At 42.2% G+C, this 21,755-nt stretch overlaps 1 protein-coding gene across 2 annotated transcripts in view; it reads left to right on the top strand.

The window, feature by feature from the left end:
* Nucleotides 1–21,755, top strand: part of LOC124113511 (tumor protein p53-inducible protein 11-like) — a 532,733-nt gene that overhangs the window by 127,866 nt on the left and 383,112 nt on the right. Inside the window, exon 1 of one of the 2 annotated variants that reach the window (XM_048385874.1) lies at nt 14,862–14,972. The exons of the other annotated variant lie outside the window; for it this stretch is intronic. The gene's annotated coding sequence lies outside the window, so the exon portion shown is untranslated. Of the gene's footprint in view, nt 1–14,861; nt 14,973–21,755 lie in introns of those variants that run through there. 2 annotated transcript variants of the gene reach the window in all.

Here is a 21,755-nt window from a genome sequence, read left to right as displayed (position 1 = left end):
TCAAACAATAAATACCCCTTCATAATCAACCGTTGACATTTTATGTATAATAATATCATCAAATATGGAATATTGATTGTTTTGTTTTTGTATGTGTCTACAGGAATGTAAATTATGTATGTCTGAATATATGTATATATGAATCATAATGTCTTGTCTTTTAAAATTGCATCTGTCCTGTAATGGAACGTTTCTGCAATAAATATTATCTTATCTTATCTTATCTTATCCACATAGAATTAACACAATCGAGCAATGCTGCTGATGAGGTGTTAAACAATATTCTGTTTCTCATGCCAAGTCAGATTCTAGCCTTGCTCCAAGGCTGTACTGAAAGATAAGTCCATGGATGTGTAGTAATAATATTCTCCTAATAGGCAAGTCTAGATATATGGACAGTACAGGACTTCAGTCTTTATAGGGACAACTTGATCTTATTTTCATAATCTAGAACTTATGATTTAGGCTAATAATTATTGCCTTAGAGACTTGTGCAAGTCTAGTCATATTGTTACAATTTTTATATTCAAGCTGGTCCATATCAGTTTAATATTTTACTCATTTTTATATGGACAAATCATGAATGATAAAAAAGTTCACATAATCCGTAACATTTTTTCCTGTGAAGTTTGACTTTGTATGAATAGTTTTGTTGCTAAGAATAACCTACACACTACAAGGAGTGGTGGATCGTTTGTTTCAAGTCCGGAACCTTTGTGAAAACTGATCTCAAGTGGTGACAACCGCTTTGTCTATTGTTGGAGGGACAAAACCAGGTAGAACAGGAACAATGGATGATGTCATCTTCCGTTAATGTCATCAGGACATTGTCATCATGTGACAGTACTGGTCTCTCCCTAACAAGGAGTAATTGGCACAAATAAGCCAATTTGTATCAAGAATCAAGAATTTATATTGTACAGAACACTCTCGTAGGGCAGGGTACAAACTATTTGGGAATAAATATAACTATAGAGTGAGTGAGTGAGGTTTTACGCCGCTTTTAGCAATATTCCAGCAACATCACGTCGGGCGGCACCAGAAATGGGCTTCACACATTGTACCCATGTTGGGAATCGAACCCGGGACTTCGGTGTGACGAGCGAACACTTTAACCACTAGGCTACCCGACCACCCCTATAACTATAGACATGAGAGGTAGATATACATAATGTACATTATACATAGAGATATTACTTACTATTTTCCTTCACAGTATATAAACATTTATATATATCGTGAGGTGGCTGGCAGCGTACACTTAGTGTAGATACTGTATAGATAAGTCACAATAGTTGTAAAGATTTAAGGTCATATCCAGACAATGTCTGCAAGACTGTTCTTTTAATAAACATGTCAGAGATAATTTGTGTAACATATTTTGCTTTTTCAGGGGTTCAAGATACTTGCAAATGTTTTGTTATCATTTTGGCAGTTTAATAAATCCAGTGTTTGAAGAAGTAACTGTCTTTCTTAACTATAATTCCCACAGTACAGAAATGATGAAGTCTTTATGAAGCTAAAGTTGTCACAAATGTTATATTTGGGAGAACACTTTCTAAGTAAAATACAGATTCTTGTACTTTTTTTTTGGTTGAGTCCAGTCTGGGATTCGAACCCTCACTGCCAGAGTGAGGCACCGAATCACCTGATCGAAAGCTATGAATACACAATGCCATTTAGAAAGTATTCAAATGTAACAAATGTTATATTTGGGATAACACTTTCAGCCATGGGAGCAGTGCCAATTTACACCTGTCAGAGGGGTACACAAAGTACCTGATCGAGACTACCAGTTGTCGGACTTTCATTTTTCTTGAAGTCTAGGACAGGACTCAACCCAAAAAAGTATGAGAATCTGTACTTTACTAAGAAAGTGTTTTCCCAAATATAGCATTTGTTGCATTTGACCACTTTCTAAATGGCATTGTGTATTCTAAAATTGTAATGCTTAAATAGTGAGAATTACTGAAATATTGTTGTCCTTTATCCATGTTATTAATTTGCTGTTAATTCCCATAACATTATCTCACAATTTAAGAAATACATCCCTTTTATTTATGGTAAAGATATACACTGCTATTCAAAATATTAATTGGCATCTTTAAAGGTAACTGTTTTTCTGGCATTCTAGAAGTTGGGGGGAGTACCCGGGTAAGTAAAAGAAGCTACAAGTTTATGGATTACAACTTCTGGTTTGTTGCATATAGTGATGTGACATTTCCATGTCGAGTCTTACACTGTTGTCAAGCTAGAGTGACACCAACCAAGTGATGAGAGGCCCATGCTCATGTATATATCCTCTCATCACTTGGTTGTTGTCCCCCCAGCTTGATAACGGTGTAGGAATCTACATCAAAACGTCACTGTGCAATAAACCAGAAATTTTTATCCATAAAGTTGTACGTTTTCTTATCTTCAAAGGTATTGGGCAAATTGCAAGGCAGTCCCAGCAATTTAGAGTGAAGCTGGTGCATCACGATTGTCCTACAAGTCCTACTTTGTCTGCTGACTTTATGATGTAGATCAAAGGAGTTGTTTCCACACACAGCACTGCTATCTCAGTTTCAGCTCGGCACTATAATTGCCTTCTTGGAAAGGTCATGAAAAATACACCTTATTTTATCATTGATAATGTTTGTGGGATTGGACATGCTATCCCAGGTGTCATTAACAGATTTTCAGTGATCAATTCATATAATCTTAACGGCTATTTTGACTTTCATGCCCAGTGGATTCTGTTTGAGGGGATGATCGAGGCTGGTTATTCTCGGGCTTTGACATTGTATATTTAGATAACACTTCCACCATGGCAGTAATAAATGATAAGGAAATACATGAGTAACTTAATGGGGGTGGTATGACAGGGTGGTGGTATGACAGGGTTGTGGTATGATGGGGTTGTGGTATGACAGGGTGATGGTATGATGGGGTGGTGGTATGATGGTGTGGTGGTATGACGGGGTGGTGGTATGACAGGGTGGTGGTATGACAGGGTGATGGTATGATGGGGTGGTGGTATGACAGGGTGGTGGTATGACAGGGTGGTGGTATGATGGGGTGGTGGTATGACAGGGTTGTGGTATGATGGGGTGATGGTATGACAGGGTGGTGGTATGACAGGGTGGTGGTATGACGGGGTGGTGGTATGACAGGGTGGTGGTATGATGGGGTGGTGGTATGACAGGGTGATGGTATGACGAGGTGGTGGTATGACAGGGTGATGGTATGATGAGGGGGTGGTATAATACTCATAATGTCAACTGCAGGCCAGGTTTGATTATTCCCAGGATGCCAAGTTATACCTGACATAATGCTGATTGTAGGAAACAACAAACAGACATCACCAGCAGTTTTATATTGTGAAGGGCTGGCAACACACCATTCTACACACCTATACAAGCATGTGGGAACATGGAAATGTCGATGTACATACAGCTCTCTCTTTTGTTCACATTCACTCAATCCCAGTCACACTCTCAGGGCACTCACCCACAGAGTATAAGAGTTTCATGATGTGGAAATGTCCCCCTGTTGGGTAGCCACTCTTGCTAGCCTTGCTCCAAGGCTGTACTGAAAGATACATCCATGGCTGTGTAATAATTCTATCCCCCTAATAGGCAAGTCTAGATATGTCGACATTACAGGACTCCAGTCTGTTAAAGGGACAACTTGTTCTTATTATTTACATAATATAGAAATTATGATTTAAACTGATAATTACTGCCTTAGGGACTTGTGCAAGTCTACTGCTGGGCTGGCATGGTGTCTTGTGGGGCTATCTATGCAGACAATCAGCTGTACAAGTAGGCGCTATAATGTCAGATATTGATAGATACAGCTAGAATTTCAGCAGCTCCCAAATGTCAGTCTAAGGCCGCCCTCTCAGCAGGAAGTGATTGTGTTTTATTGTTTGATTGGATGCAGGGGAACATGACTTCCATATGCCAGCACAATAATATTTGTCTGGAGGGGGAGTTCACAGTGAGTATGTCAGTTATGACATACTGATTGTCTTGAGATAATCAGGCATGACTTCCAGATGTTCTCCTGCTTGTGGTGGCACTGTTGTCCTGGCAGGTAACTGAGAACAGATAAGGCTGCTTATCCTGGTCATGTTGGCACCATAGCCCTCCCTAGCAACCTGGAACAGACCAGCCCAGGGGTGCCATGGTCATGTTGGCACCATCACCCTCCCTAGCAACCTGGAACAGACCAGCCTAGGGGTGCCGTGGAAATGTTGGCACTATCGCCCTCCCTAGCTACCTGGAACAGACCAGCAAAAGGGTGCCGAAGTCATGTTGGCACCATCACCCTGCCTAGCAGCCTGAAACAGACCAGCCCAGGGATGCCGTGGTCATGTTGGCACAATCACCCTCCCAAGCAGCCTGAACAGACCAGCCCAAGGGTGCCATGGTCATGTTAGCACCATCATACTCCTTAGAAACCTGAAACAGACCAGCCCACGGATGAGTGGTCATGTTGGCACCATCACCCTCCCGGGCAACCTGGAACAGACCAGCCCAGGGGTGCTGTAATCATGTTGGCACCATCACCCTCCCTCCCTAGCAACCTGAAACAGACCAGCCCAGGGATGCCGTAGTCATGTTGGCACCATCATGCTCCCTAGCAACCTGAAACAGACCAGCCCAGGGGTGCCGAAGTCATGTTGGCACCATCACTCTCCCTAGCAACCTGAAACAGACCAGCCCAGGGATGTCGTGGTCATGTTGGCACCATCACCCTCCCTAGCAGCCTGAAACAGACCCGCCCAAGGGTGCCATGGTCATGTTGGCACCATCATACACCCTAGCAACCTGAAACAGACCAGCCCACGGGTGCCGTGGTCATGATGGCATTGTCTTCTTTGACAACCTGGAACAAATCCAACAGGTGCCCTGGTCATGTTGGCATCGTTGTCCTCTTTGACAACCTGGAACAAAACAGACCAAGTGCCCCAGTTATGTTGGCATCGTTGTCCTCTTTGACATCCTGGAACAAATCAGACCAAGTGCCCTGGTAATGTTGGCATCGTTGTCCTCTTTCACAACTTTGAACAAATCCGACAGGTGCCCCAGTTATGTTGGTATCGTTGTCCTCTTTGACAACCTGGAACAAAACAGACCAAGTGCCCCAGTTATGTTGGCATCGTTGTCCTCTTTGACATCCTGGAACAAATCAGACCAAGTGCCCTGGTCATGTTGGCATTGTTGTCCTCTTTCACAACTTTGAACAAATCCGACAGGTGCCCCAGTTATGTTGGTATCGTTGTCCTCTTTGACAACCTGGAACAAATCAGACCAAGTGCCATGGTCATGATGGCATTGTCTTCTTTGACAACCTGGAACAAATCCAACAGGTGCCCTGGTCATGTTGGCATCGTTGTCCTCTTTGACAACCTGGAACAAATCAGACCACGTGCCCTGGTAATGTTGGCATCGTCGTCCTCCTTCACAACCTGGTCAAATCAGACAGGTGCCCCAGTTATGTTGGCATCATTGTCCTCTTTGAAAACCTGGAACAAATCTGACAGGTGCCCTGGTCATATTGGCATCGTTGTCCTCTTTGACAACCTGGAACAAATCAGACCAAGTGCCCTGGTAATGTTGACATCGTTGTCCTCCTTCACAACCTGGACAAATCAGACAGGTGCCCCAGTTCTGTTGGTATCGTTGTCCTCTTTGACAACCTGGAACAAATCTGACAGGTGCCCTGGTCATGTTGGCATCATTGTCCTCTTTGACATCTTGGAACAAATCAGACCAAGTGCCCCAGTTATGTTGGCATTGTTGTCCTCTTTGACAACCTCAACAGACCAGAACAGGTACCCTTATCATGGCTGTGCTGGCATGTGGTGCTGGCAGTGCTGGTGATGCCTGGCAACTAGGAACAGACCAGACCAGGTGCCCTGGTCATATTGGCACTTGTAATATCAGTGTTAGAATCTACATCTAAAAATCACACTGTTTGTTATAAGGAAGTTCATCCTCCATGCTATCTTGTCTTTAGTTCCATCTCTGGCTATTTATCATTAGAAGAAAGAAAAACAGAACAATTTATTGTGTAATAAAGGTTTTGACATTACACCTCCCTGTTGCCAGCAGGTGCCCCCGCACTCTTCACATATAGTCAATGAAATATTTTATTGCTCAATATTTTCTTGAAATTTTTAAAGGCTTATTTTATTGCTGAACTTGACTTTTTTATCATCTAGACTGTTGTAGCTCAACTGATTGCAAGTCAAATGAGCTAATGTCGTGACATATTATCTGTGCTTCCAGTTTTACATCCGGTTGTAAAGTTTTTGCATCTGCGGCATCATCATCTCAGCCCATGGAACTGAACCTTTGTGTGGATGATCCAAGCTTTGGTGTCACTTAGAATTCTGATCCGAGTTTAGAACATGGATGTTGTGGCCATTCTTTGTGGTGGGGGTGAATGCATATTCCTTGTATATTCCTCATGCCTCCCTGGCATGGTTGGGTCTGCTGACACAGGTGCGGCGTTCCCCACACTCCCCGCTGGACCCAGGAATGTTGATGTGTTTTCTCAGCTGGTACTGTTCTCACTGATTGGGTAACAGCAGTAGGGGAGTTTTTGTCTCCCAGTTCTAGGGAATACAGTCCGCAATGGTTAACAGTAGACATAATTACAACTGTGAACACGAGATATTTGATGGTGGCACATGTGCCACGTCAGCAAGTATTTGTGTTGTTTCAGGCCTCCCTTGTCAATTATATCCAGGTTTGTGTCCTGATGCGGCTGTACGAGGTGCAGCCAGGTGAGAGGCTGTTGTAGAGCAATCTGATCTATCTGGTTGTAATTAACTTCTTATCATTGTAAGTCTACTTCAGCTCATTGCAATAACACACGTGGACTGTCAGAGTTTTATCTGACTCTCCTGTCTGTTAAGGGAGGGTAGTCCTGCACCATGACTGGAAATATATGCACTTTAGTAAACCAAAACCAGATTATAAAAAAAACTAGTCAAGCCAGTTCTCAGTATTCTGAGAGGTGAGTTTCACCGAAGTGGTAAACGTTAGACGTTGCATCACTTCGGGCTTTCCTCCCACTTTAAGCTGGCAGGCCGTGATATAACTTGAATACTGTTAAAAGCAGCATTAAACCCAACTCACTCACTTACTCACTCACTCTGAGAGGTGAAAGATTTCATAGACTGTGTAAGTGTGAAGGAAGGGCTATTCAGTGTTCTGTAATGGTTCATGTATTGGCTTGTCATGCCAAACTCCTGAGTTTGATTCCAAGCATGGGTGTAGTTCATGAAGATCCTTCTATGTAGGTTGGGGATGGTGGGGTAGCCTAGTGGTTGAAGCGTTTGCTCGTAATGCCGAAGGCTCGGGTTTGATTCCCCACCTGGGTACAATGTGTGAAGCCCATTTCCGTGTCCCCTGCCGTAATATTGGTGGAATATTGCTAAAAGCTGCGTAAAACCATACTCACTCACTCATTCTATAAAGGCTGAATTACAAATCAGAATTAATTTTTAGGGAAATATGCTTTTGGGAAGACAAAGTTTTACTAAGCGAAAGAATTCTTTGTCATAGTTTTCTGTGATTCCTATAATAACTCACCATATAAGCAAATCTGTTTTCCTGTTCATCAATAAAAATGAACACTGCCAGTGACAATGAGGTTTTTAGGTAAAAAAAACCCCTGTGATTCTTAAAATGAACACTGTCAATAATATATGCAATAAGCTGGAAGGAATGTTGTTTAAATTTGTGAGTAAAATTAACACTTTTACTCTTAAAATACTGTTTTTCAGTAAAGTACATTTTGGAACTAATAATGAACATGTTCAGTACAAATAAACCCTTTAAGTTAAAATGAACAGTTTCAGATAAATTAAACACTGTCTCCTGAAATACGTATATGGTTTGTCAATAATAATAAACACTGTGTCAGTAAAGTAAACGCTGTCAGTAAACACTTGCTTCTTACACTTACATCTAGTCTCTGAAATGAACATATTTTACAGAAAAAAATAGTTGTTAAATCATAGTTATAAAATATAATAAAAAGGAGCCGAGAGACTTTCTTCATTTTCAGATACTGATACTGCAGTTATCTAGACTTGCCAAACATTATAGACTTGCATGGGCTGTATTGGCTGTGTTGGATAACTCGCTGCTCAGTGCTGTGACTGGGAACAAGGGCCATACAGATAACAGTTTCCATTGTCCACCATTGATTCCAATGTCTGATTGAATTTCTGTGTTGAAGTCCTACTCCTTGTCTTGGTGTCAGTTCGCCAGCCTTCCACACACTCGTGCTTCACAAACAGATTTATCTCCATGAGAGTCACACACAGCAAACGGGAGAGCCAGGTACTAAGTACCAAGGACCGCCTCCATGATAGAGCACCTCTCTGGAGAATGGAAAGGTGATAGTTCTATCCCCAGCCATCTCAAACCAAAAAAAAACATTAAGAGATGGTAGTTGCTTTACTTTATTTCTAAAAAATAGACCGGTGAAGAGGTGGGGTAGAACCCATTCTTGTCGTAAGGGGCGACTAACGGGATTGGATGGTCAGGCTCGCTGACTTGGTTGATGCATGTCATCAAATCCCAATTGTGTGGATTGATACTCATGATATCAATCAATGCATTGTCTGGTTCCGACTTGATTATTTTCAAATTGCAGTCATATGGCTGGAATATTGCTGAGTGCGGCATTCAACAACAAACAAACAAACAAATCTAAAAACAACATGGCAGAGTATTGTGCTGCTCTATGATGGATTACTGTCATGATATGTGATAATCTATATTATTACTTGCCCGTGAACAGATCACCCGTTTAATAAACATACAGCTGTATTACACATTGTGCAATACCAAAACGCGTGCTTATGTACTCTCGAAACACATTTCACGAACAAATATTGAAAGCTCTCAACATCCCTTGGCTTATTCAACTACATTGTGTGTGGAGATGATCTTGCAACAAAATTTCACAAATTACGTCATCGGGTATAGTGACGTGATTTTAACTTTGAGGTGCAAGGCCCCGTTCCACAAGGCGATCGTACTGCAGCACAAGGACAGTCGTTAGTCCAAGTTAACGTATGTGAGTTGCGATCACCTTAGCGCGGTGATAATTTTCTGGAACGGACGCCTGAATTCTAAAGTTGGAACGTTGTATGGTATTAAATTAATACGTTTCAACTTTTGAGGTGTTTGGAGTATTTTTCTGTTAAACTCAATTGGATTATGCCGTGGATCGTGTTGGTGTCAGCCTATTCACACTCAACAGTATTATTCTGAAAATGTTATAAATGGCAAGTAATAAATAAAATACTAAACTCGCCCCCGTGTAAAACCACGCTCGTCAGATACCAGAACTATTCACTCATTTCATAAAATTGGTATTACATGGGAGCTTGTTTAGTATTCTTTATTTTGATGATAACCATGGAGGGATTGTCCTTTGGATTCTTGCAAGATATTATCACACAGTGACAATAGAGTGTCATATAGTTTCATAATTGTTTCCCATATTTAATTAAAGGGGCACTGATCTAACGGACTGGTTGTTGCCTTTGTTATTGTTTTTCCCCCGTGAGTACCCGGATGATACGCAACGCAACTGAGCGTGACCAGAGACTGGGGTACCGTCTGCAAGGACAGCTAAATAAACTTGGAGGCTGGAGGCAATATTTGTTTTACGCATTTTTGAACACTGATTGGTTAACTGTGATCTATAAAGATTTCGACAAAGGGCGCATGTTAATTCATTTCTTCAGCCTAAACAAACAGACAAAAAAGAACAAGGGAGCTCATCGGATGTCGTCATTTGGAAATACCCCAGATGGTTATAGTTTAATACTAAAAACAGTATCCATGCAGTGAAAGCATTTTCGGATTTCGGCTTGCGTCAATAATACGATTACTACTCCCTTGTTGTCATCCACGTTTTCTCGTATAACCCTACACTTGTGTATTTGTCGTCATTCACTTGATGCTCAGTTAATGAATTTATTACAGGTACAATTAGTGGTAGCACCACTTATATTACCTGACAAAGATTCCCATTTGGCATTTATTGTGTCTGGGGTAATTATTCAATCTGAATCCAGGTTTGAAGTGAGGTGAAATGTGTGTTATGTAATATGCACGTGGCAGCCCAGCAAGAGATGAATGATCAGTTGATTTCCTTTTTTTGTTAATCAACGGATCGTTCCTAGTCATCAAAGGATTAACAGAAAATACGTTGATTGATTAATCACTGTTATCTTGCACAGTGGATATGTCAAGAGTGAGTGTTTACATGTCTAGGTTTACTAAAACAAAGGGAATACACGCATATCATGGCGCGAAGTGCCGATATAAAAACAACATATTTTGTTCAAAGGGTTAACTGATAATACGTTGATTGATTGATCATTGTTATCTATCACTCCATGGAATTTTTAGGAACCGTGGACGCTATGAAAATAGCTGTCACGTGGGCTTTCTCAGCCGACCATTGAGACTTGACACCTATGTAAAACACCTGAAACAATCCAAGCGATCAGTTGAGAAACGAACACGGGTTATAATATCCCGAAACGATATATATCTTTTAAGATATTTGATTGTTACTAAGACACATGACATCGAATAAGTTTCTTTGTACAGCTGCAGACGAGTGGGATATTGTTCCTTTGTGTGGATATTCACGGATACATTCCTCGAACAAGGAAGCTGCCTAAAACTTATACACATAAATTTGGTAGGTTGTAATTATGATATCTGCATTTTGTTTTCCTTCATTTGAACCGATTCGTTCTTGTTTCTCTACGTCTTGGTTGGGAAATTCTTCAATGCGCGATAGACGTTGTTGTCACAGGTCTTTTCCTTTGTAAGCGTGTATATATTACCGTCAATTTGTAAAATGTGATTCTCTCAGGCAATTTATAAAATGTGTAAATATTTCAGTCATTTTGACTAAAAAATCTGTCCAGATTGATCAAGACGATCAAAAGGGCCTACAAACATCACAACAGATTATTATGTAGGATTAAAAGCCAAACAACTTAGAAATGTACTTTTCAACGTTACATTTTCAGTCTCTTGGTGATGACATTAAACATCAAAATGTTTGGAATTCGTTGTCATAATAATACAGATGGAAATGTTTTTCAGTCACTTTGTAAAATAACTGAATATTTAGACGTTTAATAAATTTGTTACACATTTGACAGTAAAAAAATATACACACTATAAAAAAAGCATATGCTCAGGTGAAATATATACTTTGTGTTGCAAGTCAAAATAGTGTAAACGAAAATCGCAAAATTACCAAGCAAGTGACTTATCAAAACTTCGTCACCATTACCGATGCTACTCACAAAGATACCTACATTTCCTTATTATCTCGAAAACTGTATTTCATTTTGTTGATCAATGTGACCATACGCCCTTATTACTACCCATAAAAGTGACTAATGCGCTTACGAATGGCGCAGCAGAGGTCGCGAACTAGTCTAGATTTCTGCTATACATCCGGGTATTCACTGGGAAAAAACAATAACAAAGGCAACAACCAGTCCCGGGGAATTGCGTTAGATCAGTGCCCCTTTAAAGTCAAATTCCTACCTTCCCTGTGCAATGTGATATTTGATGATGACAGAACTTTGTGTTGAAGTTACCTTTACCTTTTTGTGTTGACACATGCATATCTTTCTACACCAAATCTGTCAGTGATGAGTGGCACTGTGCAGAGATTTGTAGATTGTGTCATGAGAATGGCCATGAGAAGTCTCCCCTGTGAAATATTCAGGTATTAATGGCTGGTATGGGAAGTATTGATGTCGCTGCTGCTGATGATGGAGACAATCAACACTGGAGAATTTCTTGTCGATTATACCTCTGACATTTTGTAATCGATGCCCAATGGCTGTTTGCAGTAATCAAGTTAAAGTAGCCAGATCAGGTTTGCTCGTGGTATGATATGTTTGGGGGTTCACCTGAGCTGAAACCACATGAGAATATAATGTTCAAAACCGAAGAACTATATTCTTGGAAACCACATGACCTATGCATGGAATCTTGTGAGAATATGCATCAGTGACCGATTTTCTCAAGGGAGTCTTATCTCGCTGTGCTGAGTTATTTCCCTGAGGTCTGCCAAGATCTGTTGATCATGGTGCACAGCCTTCGAAATTCACTTTATTGTGTTGAGAATAGTCCTGCACCATGACCGTGGAATATATTTATTTTATGAAAAAAAATACTCTATAAAAACATACAAAACCAAGTCTAGCAAGCTCAAGCTAGCTCTATAGGGAATTTTTATATATTTTTAGAGTCAAGAAGGATATTGTGTAATATAAGATTTCAGAAACTAAATGTCTATTTAGTGATGGTAGTCTTCAATTTGATTGCATTAATTCTGAACCTCAATGATTTATTTCTGCGACAAATTGGAACTGGACATAACCGGGAGACTAAACAAATGAGTGAGTCAATTGGGTTTAATGCCGCTTTTAACATTATTACAGTTATATCACGGCATGTCAGCTTAATGTGGGAGGAAAGCCCAAGTGATGCAGGTCCCAGACGTTTACCACTCCGGTGAAACCCACGAGCATGGGTATGGTGCTGACAAACCTGGAAACATAATCGGGGCAAACCAGGATTCAAACTCATAATCATAGGTTTCTGGCATGCCCAAGGGACGCAACTCTGCACAGCGAAACGCAGCGCCTTTGATGACTGGGCCACCCGTGCCCCCTGACTATACAAGAAGGGATTGGACATTGATTAACCCTTTGTCTGCAGTATATAGCGGAACTGCTGATTATCGTGTGCCTTGCTGACTGGTGGTCACGCTCCAGTGCACTCTTCCCGATCAGTGAAGGACTGTGAGAAATTGGAATGTCTCCACCACTCCTTAGAAAAACGATGAATTAAGTCCCTTTGTCACTGTTTACTTCCTGCTTACATTGTGTCTCCCAATTCTTTCAACATCATCAAGAAGGGAAAACTTTTCAAGACTGATATCAATACAAGCAAAGAGAATTAAAAATAAAATACCTATTCATTTATTCTGTTTTTTGGGGTGGGGGTGGTATATCTTTTCAGAAGGCGTTTTCCTTTACAACTAATGTTAAGAGAATATTGAAAATGGATATTGACTGCCATGTGATCTTGCACCGTCTTCGGTCACCGTCTTCAGTAACCGTCTTCAGTCACCGTCTTCGGTCACCGTCTTCGGTCACCGCCTTCAGTCACCGTCTTCAGTCACCGTCTTCGGTCACCGTCTGACGAGTGATTATTTAACCACTCAGCTTGATGAAAGACTGAAGCCTATGTCACTGCTGGGGGACTAACGAAACAGGACCCGGACCCATGGTTATTCATGTGATATATTGTTTAATGATAACAGTCAAATTCCATGGTTACACAACAATTTGCTTTATGTTCCCATTTCTTTATGTATATGCATGCATTCCTTCTGACTGCTTGAGTAAAGATAAAGCTTCAGTCAACTTCAGTGTATGCATGATCAGATCGTTTTATGCATGTATTTAAGCAGCTTTTGCCAGAGCCCTGTTCCACAAAGCGATCTTAGCGCTAAGACGATCGTAACTCCCATACTTTAACATAGGCCTACGGTGGTCGTAGGGCTAAGATACGCTTTGTGGAACGGGGCCCAGGCCCAGAAAAACTTGAGACCTAAAGTGGGTAACCGGGTAGGGTTGGCTAATAGGGGATCGGGTGCCTGGGTAGTAAACCTACACCCTACACCTATCAAAACAGTATCTCAGTTATATTGCCAGCCTGAAATAATGTAGAACTTGATGTTTATCAGTGTGGTGAAACTGACGAGAATGGGTGCTAGCAAACCAGGAAACAAAATACAGGCCAACCTGGGACTCAAACCCATGATGGGTTCAGGTTAAGATGCAAAAGTACAGCAAATCTTGGCGGCTTGGACCACTGTGCCGTCCTGGTCAACCCAAAGAAGAAACATGACATTGACATCGTTGTAAAGCCCTACTTCTGCAGAGGTACAGGTGATAATAAAAATACTCATCAGTGACTGGACATCAGTCTGTCATCAAGCTAATGGGGGCTGTGGCATAGCCTGGTGGTTAAACCGTTCACCCGCCAAGTCAAAGACCCGACTTCAATTCCCACATAGCTACAATGTGTGAAGCCCACTTCTGGTGTCCCCGGGGCGGTCGGGTAGCCTAGTGGTTAAAGCGTTCACTCGTCACGCCGAAGACCCGGGTTTCAATTCCCGACATGGGTACAATGTGTGAGGGCCCATTTCTGGTGTCCCCCGCCGTGATATTGCTGGAATATTGCTAAAAGCGGCGTATAACCATACTCACTCACTCACTCTGGTGTCCCCCTCCTTGCTTGAATATTGCTAAAAGTGGCATAAAATCCAACTTACTCCCTCTGTCAAGTTATTAACAAAACATACAAAATATTCTGCCACTGAAAATTCATATAAATAAATGCTGTAGTTTGCTTTAAAATATGTGCTTTATCAGGTAGTTTGGCCAAAGCTGTCTTGAAATCTGCTAGTTGAATCTTGTAACCTGAATCGTTCTGAATCTGAAACATTAGCCTTGAATTCAGCCACATCTTCCATACACCTCTAGAATCAGATTGGACATCATAACCTTCAACATTTACCAATCCAATTCATCTAGATAAATTTACATTTCTATTTTGGAGCTGGGATAATTTATGTTTACAACTGACCAAATGCTGAGATATTAAAGCAGTGTTACATCTCAGCAGTGGTACGGAGGCTGCAGAGACACGAGAGCATAACCTGCACGTATGTCCTCTTTCATGGAGGCGTCACACAGGCTCGACTACCATTCCCACAGGAAGGTGTAGACGTCACTGTGACAGTGGTTCAGATCTCTTGGAAACTGGAAACCGGTTCCTGGCCTGGGCATCACTTGCTCCATACTGGTCGGCCTGAACATCGTCTACTACATACAGGTAGTGAACAGTATATTTGTACATCTGTGGTTGATGACATTTTGCACAAGTGTCAGATCTTGATCTGTTTGGCTGTTGTTTTACAAGGGATTCTATTCTGTATCATTGCTCACGTTTCATGACAGGGGTTTCAAAGAGTCATATTTTCAGTGACGTCTTTTCATAATTTACACCTTGGTGAACAACTCGTTTGTTATAACCTGATTATGGTTTTACTCTTTTTACCCTTGAACAGTGTAACCATGGTAACGTGGAATTGGTCAAATGTAGATTATCTTCATGTTTTGATGTGACAGCTTCAGGAGTTAATCATCTCTCATGACAGTTGAAATGGGATAAACCGAACAATATTGGTTACAAAAATAAAAAGTTGATCTTGGTGTGACTCTAACATGGCAACATCGCACCGCCTCCTCCCAGCTGGTAGACCTAGTAGTGGCACTGCTCCCTGTCACGCTGAACATAACCCAATGTTTTATGGGCAGCTTAGTCTGTGAAGTTTGCCTCATAAAGAACTGAGATGCTGTAAATTTTGAAAGGACTTTAAAGATTGCATCTCCCCTCCTACCCCCCACTCTGGTCCCATGGGGTGGAGAGCCACAGATATTAGGTAATTTCCCCCAACATTAATGTGTGAGATAAGGCTAATGGTCGACAAGGCGATAATTCTTATCTTTATACCACTTAACTGTCTGCAACACCAGGTGTCGAGTAGACTGGTGTGAGGGGCCTCCAGTCAATGGGACTAGGTTAGTCTCACACACAAGACACCAGGTCTCGAGTAGACTGGCGTGAGGGGCCTCCAGCCGAGGGGACTAGGTTAGTCTCACACACAAGACACCAGGTCTCGAGTAGACTGGCGTGAGGGGCCTCCAGCCGAGGGGACTAGGTTAGTCTCACACACAAGACACAGGCGTCACACACGAGACACCAAATGCTGGTTGAATAGATGAGTGTGAGGGGTGTCTACCTGTGGTGAAGTTGTCAGTCCTTCTCGAACACAAGACACCAGGTGTTGAGTAGACGAGTGTGATGGAATTAGACCTGTGGTGAAGGTGTCAGTCCTTCTCACATGCAAGACACCAGGTGTTGGTTAAATAGACGAGTGTGAGGGGTGTCTACATGTGAAGGTGTCCGTCCAACTCACACACAAGACACCAGGTGTTGGTTGAGTAGACGAGTGTGAGGGGTGTCTACATGTGAAGGTGTCAGTCCTACTCACACACAAGACACCAGGTGTTGGTTGAGTAGATGAGTGTGAGGGGTGTCTACATGTCAAGGTGTCAGTCCTGCTCACACACAAGACACCAGGTGTTGGTTGAGTAGACGAGTGTGAGGGGTGTTTACATGTCAAGGTGTCAGTCCTACTCACACAAGACACCAGGTGTTGAGTAGACGATTATGAGGGGTGTTTACATGTCAAGGTGTCAGTCCTGCTCACACACAAGACACCAGGTGTTGAGTAGAAGAGTGTGAGGGGTGTTTACATGTCAAGGTGTCAGTCCTGCTCACACACAAGACACCAGGTGTTGAGTAGACGAGTGTGAGGGGTGTCTACATGTGAAGGTGTCAGTCCTGCTCACACACAAGACACCAGGTGTTGAGTAGACGAGTGTGAGGGGTGTCTACATGTGAAGGTGTCAGTCCTTCTCACAAACAAGACACCAGGTGTTGAGTAGACGAGTGTGAGGGGTGTCTACATGTGAAGGTGTCATTTCTCACACACAAGACACCAGGTGTTGAGTAGACGAGTGTGAGGGGTGTCTACATGTGAAGGTGTCATTTCTCACACACAAGACACCAGGTGTTGAGTAGATGAGTGTGAGGGGTGTCTACATGTGAAGGTGTCAGTCCTTCTCACACACAAGACACCAGGTGTTGGTTGAGTAGACGAGTGTGAGGGGTGTCTACATGTGAAGGTGTCAGTCCTGCTCACACACAAGACACCAGGTGTTGGTTGAGTAGACGAGTGTGAGGGGTGTTTACATGTCAAGGTGTCAGTCCTACTCACACAAGACACCAGGTGTTGAGTAGACGATTATGAGGGGTGTTTACATGTCAAGGTGTCAGTCCTGCTCACACACAAGACACCAGGTGTTGAGTAGACGAGTGTGAGGGGTGTTTACGTGTCAAGGTGTCAGTCCTGCTCACACACAAGACACCAGGTGTTGAGTAGACGAGTGTGAGGGGTGTCTACATGTGAAGGTGTCAGTCCTGCTCACACACAAGACACCAGGTGTTGAGTAGACGAGTGTGAGGGGTGTCTACATGTGAAGGTGTCAGTCCTTCTCACAAACAAGACACCAGGTGTTGAGTAGACGAGTGTGAGGGGTGTCTACATGTGAAGGTGTCATTTCTCACACACAAGACACCAGGTGTTGAGTAGAAGAGTGTGAGGGGTGTCTACATGTGAAGGTGTCATTTCTCACACACAAGACACCAGGTGTTGAGTAGATGAGTGTGAGGGGTGTCTACATGTGAAGGTGTCAGTCCTTCTCACACACAAGACACCAGGTGTTGGTTGAGTAGACGAGTGTGAGGGGTGTCTACATGTGAAGGTGTCAGTCCTGCTCACACACAAGACACCAGGTGTTGAGTAGACGAGTGCGAGGGGTGTCTACATGTGAAGGTGTCAGTCCTTCTCACACACAAGACACCAGGTGTTGAGTAGACGAGTGTGAGGGGTGTCTACATGTGAAGGTGTCAGTCCTGCTCGCACACAAGACACCAGGTGTTGAGTAGACGAGTGTGAGGGGTGTCTACATGTGAAGGTGTCAGTCCTTCTCACACACAAGACACCAGGTGTTGAGTCGACGAGTGTGAGGGGTGTCTACATGTGAAGGTGTCAGTCCTGCTCACACACAAGACACCAGGTGTTGGTTAAATAGACGAGTGTGAGGGGTGTCTACATGTCAAGGTGTCAGTCCTTCTCACACACAAGACACCAGGTGTTGGTTAAATAGACGAGTGTGAGGGGTGTCTACATGTGAAGGTGTCAGTCCTGCTCACACACAAGACACCAGGTGTTGAGTAGACGAGTGTGAGGGGTGTCTACATGTGAAGGTGTCAGTCCTTCTCACACACAAGACACCAGGTGTTGAGTAGACGAGTGTGAGGGGTGTCTACATGTGAAGGTGTCAGTCCTGCTCACACACAAGACACCAGGTGTTGAGTAGACGAGTGTGAGGGGTGTCTACATGTGAAGGTATCAGTCCTGCTCACACACAAGACACCAGGTGTTGGTTAAATAGACGAGTGTGAGGGGTGTCTACATGTCAAGGTGTCAGTCCTTCTCACACACAAGACACCAGGTGTTGGTTAAATAGACGAGTGTGAGGGGTGTCTACATGTCAAGGTGTCAGTCCTTCTCACACACAAGACACCAGGTGTTGGTTAAATAGACGAGTGTGAGGGGTGTCTACATGTCAAGGTGTTAGTCCTTCTCACACACAAGACACCAGGTGTTGAGTAGACGAGTATGAGGGGTGTCTACATGTGAAGGTGTCAGTCCTGTTCACACACAAGACACCAGGTGTTGAGTAGACGAGTATGAGGGGTGTCTACATGTGAAGGTGTCAGTCCTGCTCACACACAAGACACCAGGTGTTGAGTAGACGAGTATGAGGGGTGTCTACATGTGAAGGTGTCAGTCCTTCTCACACACAAGACACCAGGTGTTGAGTAGATGAGTGTGAGGGGTGTCTACATGTGAAGGTGTCAGTCCTTCTCACACACAAGACACCAGGTGTTGAGTAGACGAGTATGAGGGGTGTCTACATGTGAAGGTGTCAGTCCTGTTCACACACAAGACACCAGGTGTTGAGAAGACGAGTATGAGGGGTGTCTACATGTGAAGGTGTCAGTCCTGCTCACACACAAGACACCAGGTGTTGAGTAGACGAGTATGAGGGGTGTCTACATGTGAAGGTGTCAGTCCTGCTCACACACAAGACACCAGGTGTTGAGTAGACGAGTATGAGGGGTGTCTACATGTGAAGGTGTCAGTCCTTCTCACACACAAGACACCAGGTGTTGAGTAGATGAGTGTGAGGGGTGTCTACATGTCAAGGTGTCAGTCCTGCTCACACACAAGACACCAGGTGTTGAGTAGACGAGTATGAGGGGTGTCTACATGTGAAGGTGTCAGTCCTGCTCACACACAAGACACCAGGTGTTGAGTAGACGAGTATGAGGGGTGTCTACATGTGAAGGTGTCAGTCCTTCTCACACACAAGACACTAGGTGTTGAGTAGACGAGTGTGAGGGGTGTCTACATGTGAAGGTGTCAGTCCTTCTCACACACAAGACACCAGGTGTTGGTTAAATAGACGAGTGTGAGGGGTGTCTACATGTGAAGGTGTCAGTCCTGCTCACACACAAGACACCAGGTGTTGGTTAAATAGACGAGTGTGAGGGGTGTCTACATGTCAAGGTGTCAGTCCTGCTCACACACAAGACACCAGGTGTTGAGTAGACGAGTGTGAGGGGTGTCTTCATGTGAAGGTGTCATTTCTCACACAAGACACCAGGTGTCAGTTAGACAAGTGAAAAAGTGTTTACCTGTGTAGATGGGGCTAGTCTTTTTCTCCAGGGTATGTTGAAGACATGTTTGCATTATGAAATATGAAATCAGCAGTTATTCCTGGTTGGTTTGTGTGGATGTCTGAAGAAATTTCAATGTCATTTACCTGATCTAACCTGAGATGAGACCAGTCTGTCTTTCTCTCACATAGGTAGGAGACAGGAATGAATATATAGCATGCATCAAGTTCTTGTGTGCATCTGTAGAAATAACGACATCTTCTGTCTGACTAACCCCTGGATGGCACCTCAGATGGTTCTGGCAGTGATGTTTGTGCTGTGTACTTTGTGCTTCTGCTGGAAGCGGTGTAGAAAAGGTCTACAGCAACCCATGCTTGCTGTAAGAGGTGACTATGCTTGTCGTAAGAGGTGACTATGCTTGTCGTAAGAGGCGACTATGCTTGTCGTAAAAGGCGACTATGCTTCTCATTAGAGGCGACAAACGGGATCGGGTTGCTGAATTGGCTGATTCATGTCATCGTATCCCAATTGCGAAGATTGATGATCATGATGTCAATCACTGGATTGTCTGGTCCAGACACGATTATTTGCAGATCACCGTCATACAGCTGGAACATTACTGTGTGCACATTAAACAACAAAGAAACAAATGTTCTGAATTGTTGTGAATTTTCACAGCAACACATACCAGTATAGGTATTTATCAGGTATATAACTGAAAGAAATGAGAAATGTTTTCAAGAAAATTTAAAAGAGACAGGCACTGGTAAATTATGTCATCAGCTAGATATCATATACAGTGTTCAATATAAAAGAAATGGAAATCACTGAAATCAGTTTTGATATTTAAGGGTTAATTTGTGCATGTTGTATAAAAAAATATATTGATGAATGATGGCTGTTTGTGGCCAAATACCACCATGATTATATTTCAATATGATAAATAAAAGATATATTATTATGATGAGCTTTTTCAAATATTAAGAATTATTTATTTAATGATTTTTTAGACAAATAAGGCCCTAAATATTAGTTTAAATACATAGTCAAGGGTAGTAATACAACCTACAATGTTTCATCTTATAAATTTAAGCAATAAATTCATACTTATTTTCAATCTCTAAAATGATGATTATGTTAACACTGCAGTGTCTACATCCAGTTGCCTTGACAACCATCAGATGACTGTAATACAGATAAAGCTGATTCTTAATTTCATTAGGCCTTGCTATTTAGCTTTTTAAGTTCTGAACTGATGTTTCAAATTTCCACATTAACAAATTAATAATGTTATCCTTTTTTCACCAACAGATATCTGCATTGCACAATAACTTATTATTTTATTTGATATCTCGGTACACTTGTGCATGTGTGCTGGTATTAGATTACACATGCATGACTTTGTAGTCGTCATTATCTGTTAATGAACTCCATGTTTTGTCAATAAAGAGGATTAACATGAAAAAGGACTCTAGTATTCATTCATGTTTGAAGAACCAATTGATTCATTGTGGAAAAAATATTTTTAATTACTTACATAAGTTACTTTCATCTTCGAAAGATCAAAATAGATCAAACAAATATGAAGAGGTTAAGTCAATTTATCTAAAATCCACTTTCATTTTTCAGTCAATATGTGTACTGACTGAAAATGTAAGTCAATATATACATTGCCTGAGTGAATTCGTCAGGATACGTATTGTCTGATTATAGACACTGACCGTACCATATATAAGTATAATCTGTTATAAGCAAACACAAATAACATAAGTAAATACAGGTTATCACGTGAGTGTGTTTGGGGATGGTAAATATCCTGCATTAGGAATAAATACATACCGTAGTGTTTATTCCTAATAAATAATTCTGTTTCTTATACAGTGGCGAAGCAACATATACGCAAACAACAATTGTTTTTACTTGCCTTTTGTGGCAATCCATCTGTCTGTCCGCTAGAGTAACTGCCCTTTGTCAAAGGGAAGCTACTCTAACCCTAGTCTATGAGACGTCACTGCCACGCTTAGACATTGTTGACAGTCGATCTGGCCTGTCATAATGTTAAGTGAAAATGTAAGTAACGAAAAAGGTAACAATTCAAACATATTTCGGACAAATCCAACTATTATAATTTGTGGAAAAGGTTTCAAGCCGCAGAGGTCTACAAGCACAGATATGGCTACTGATCCCGCTTGTCTAGGCCTGGTGCCCTCGCAAAATTGTTTCGAAATTTATATGTCCAAA

The sequence above is a fragment of the Haliotis rufescens genome, unplaced genomic scaffold, assembly GCF_023055435.1.
Source record: "Haliotis rufescens isolate VD_foot unplaced genomic scaffold, xgHalRufe1.0.p SCAF_6, whole genome shotgun sequence".
NCBI classification, from domain to species: Eukaryota; Metazoa; Mollusca; class Gastropoda; order Lepetellida; family Haliotidae; genus Haliotis; species Haliotis rufescens.
The sequence above is the reverse complement of the archived record's forward strand: the minus strand, read 5'-3'. Positions and strand labels throughout refer to the sequence as shown.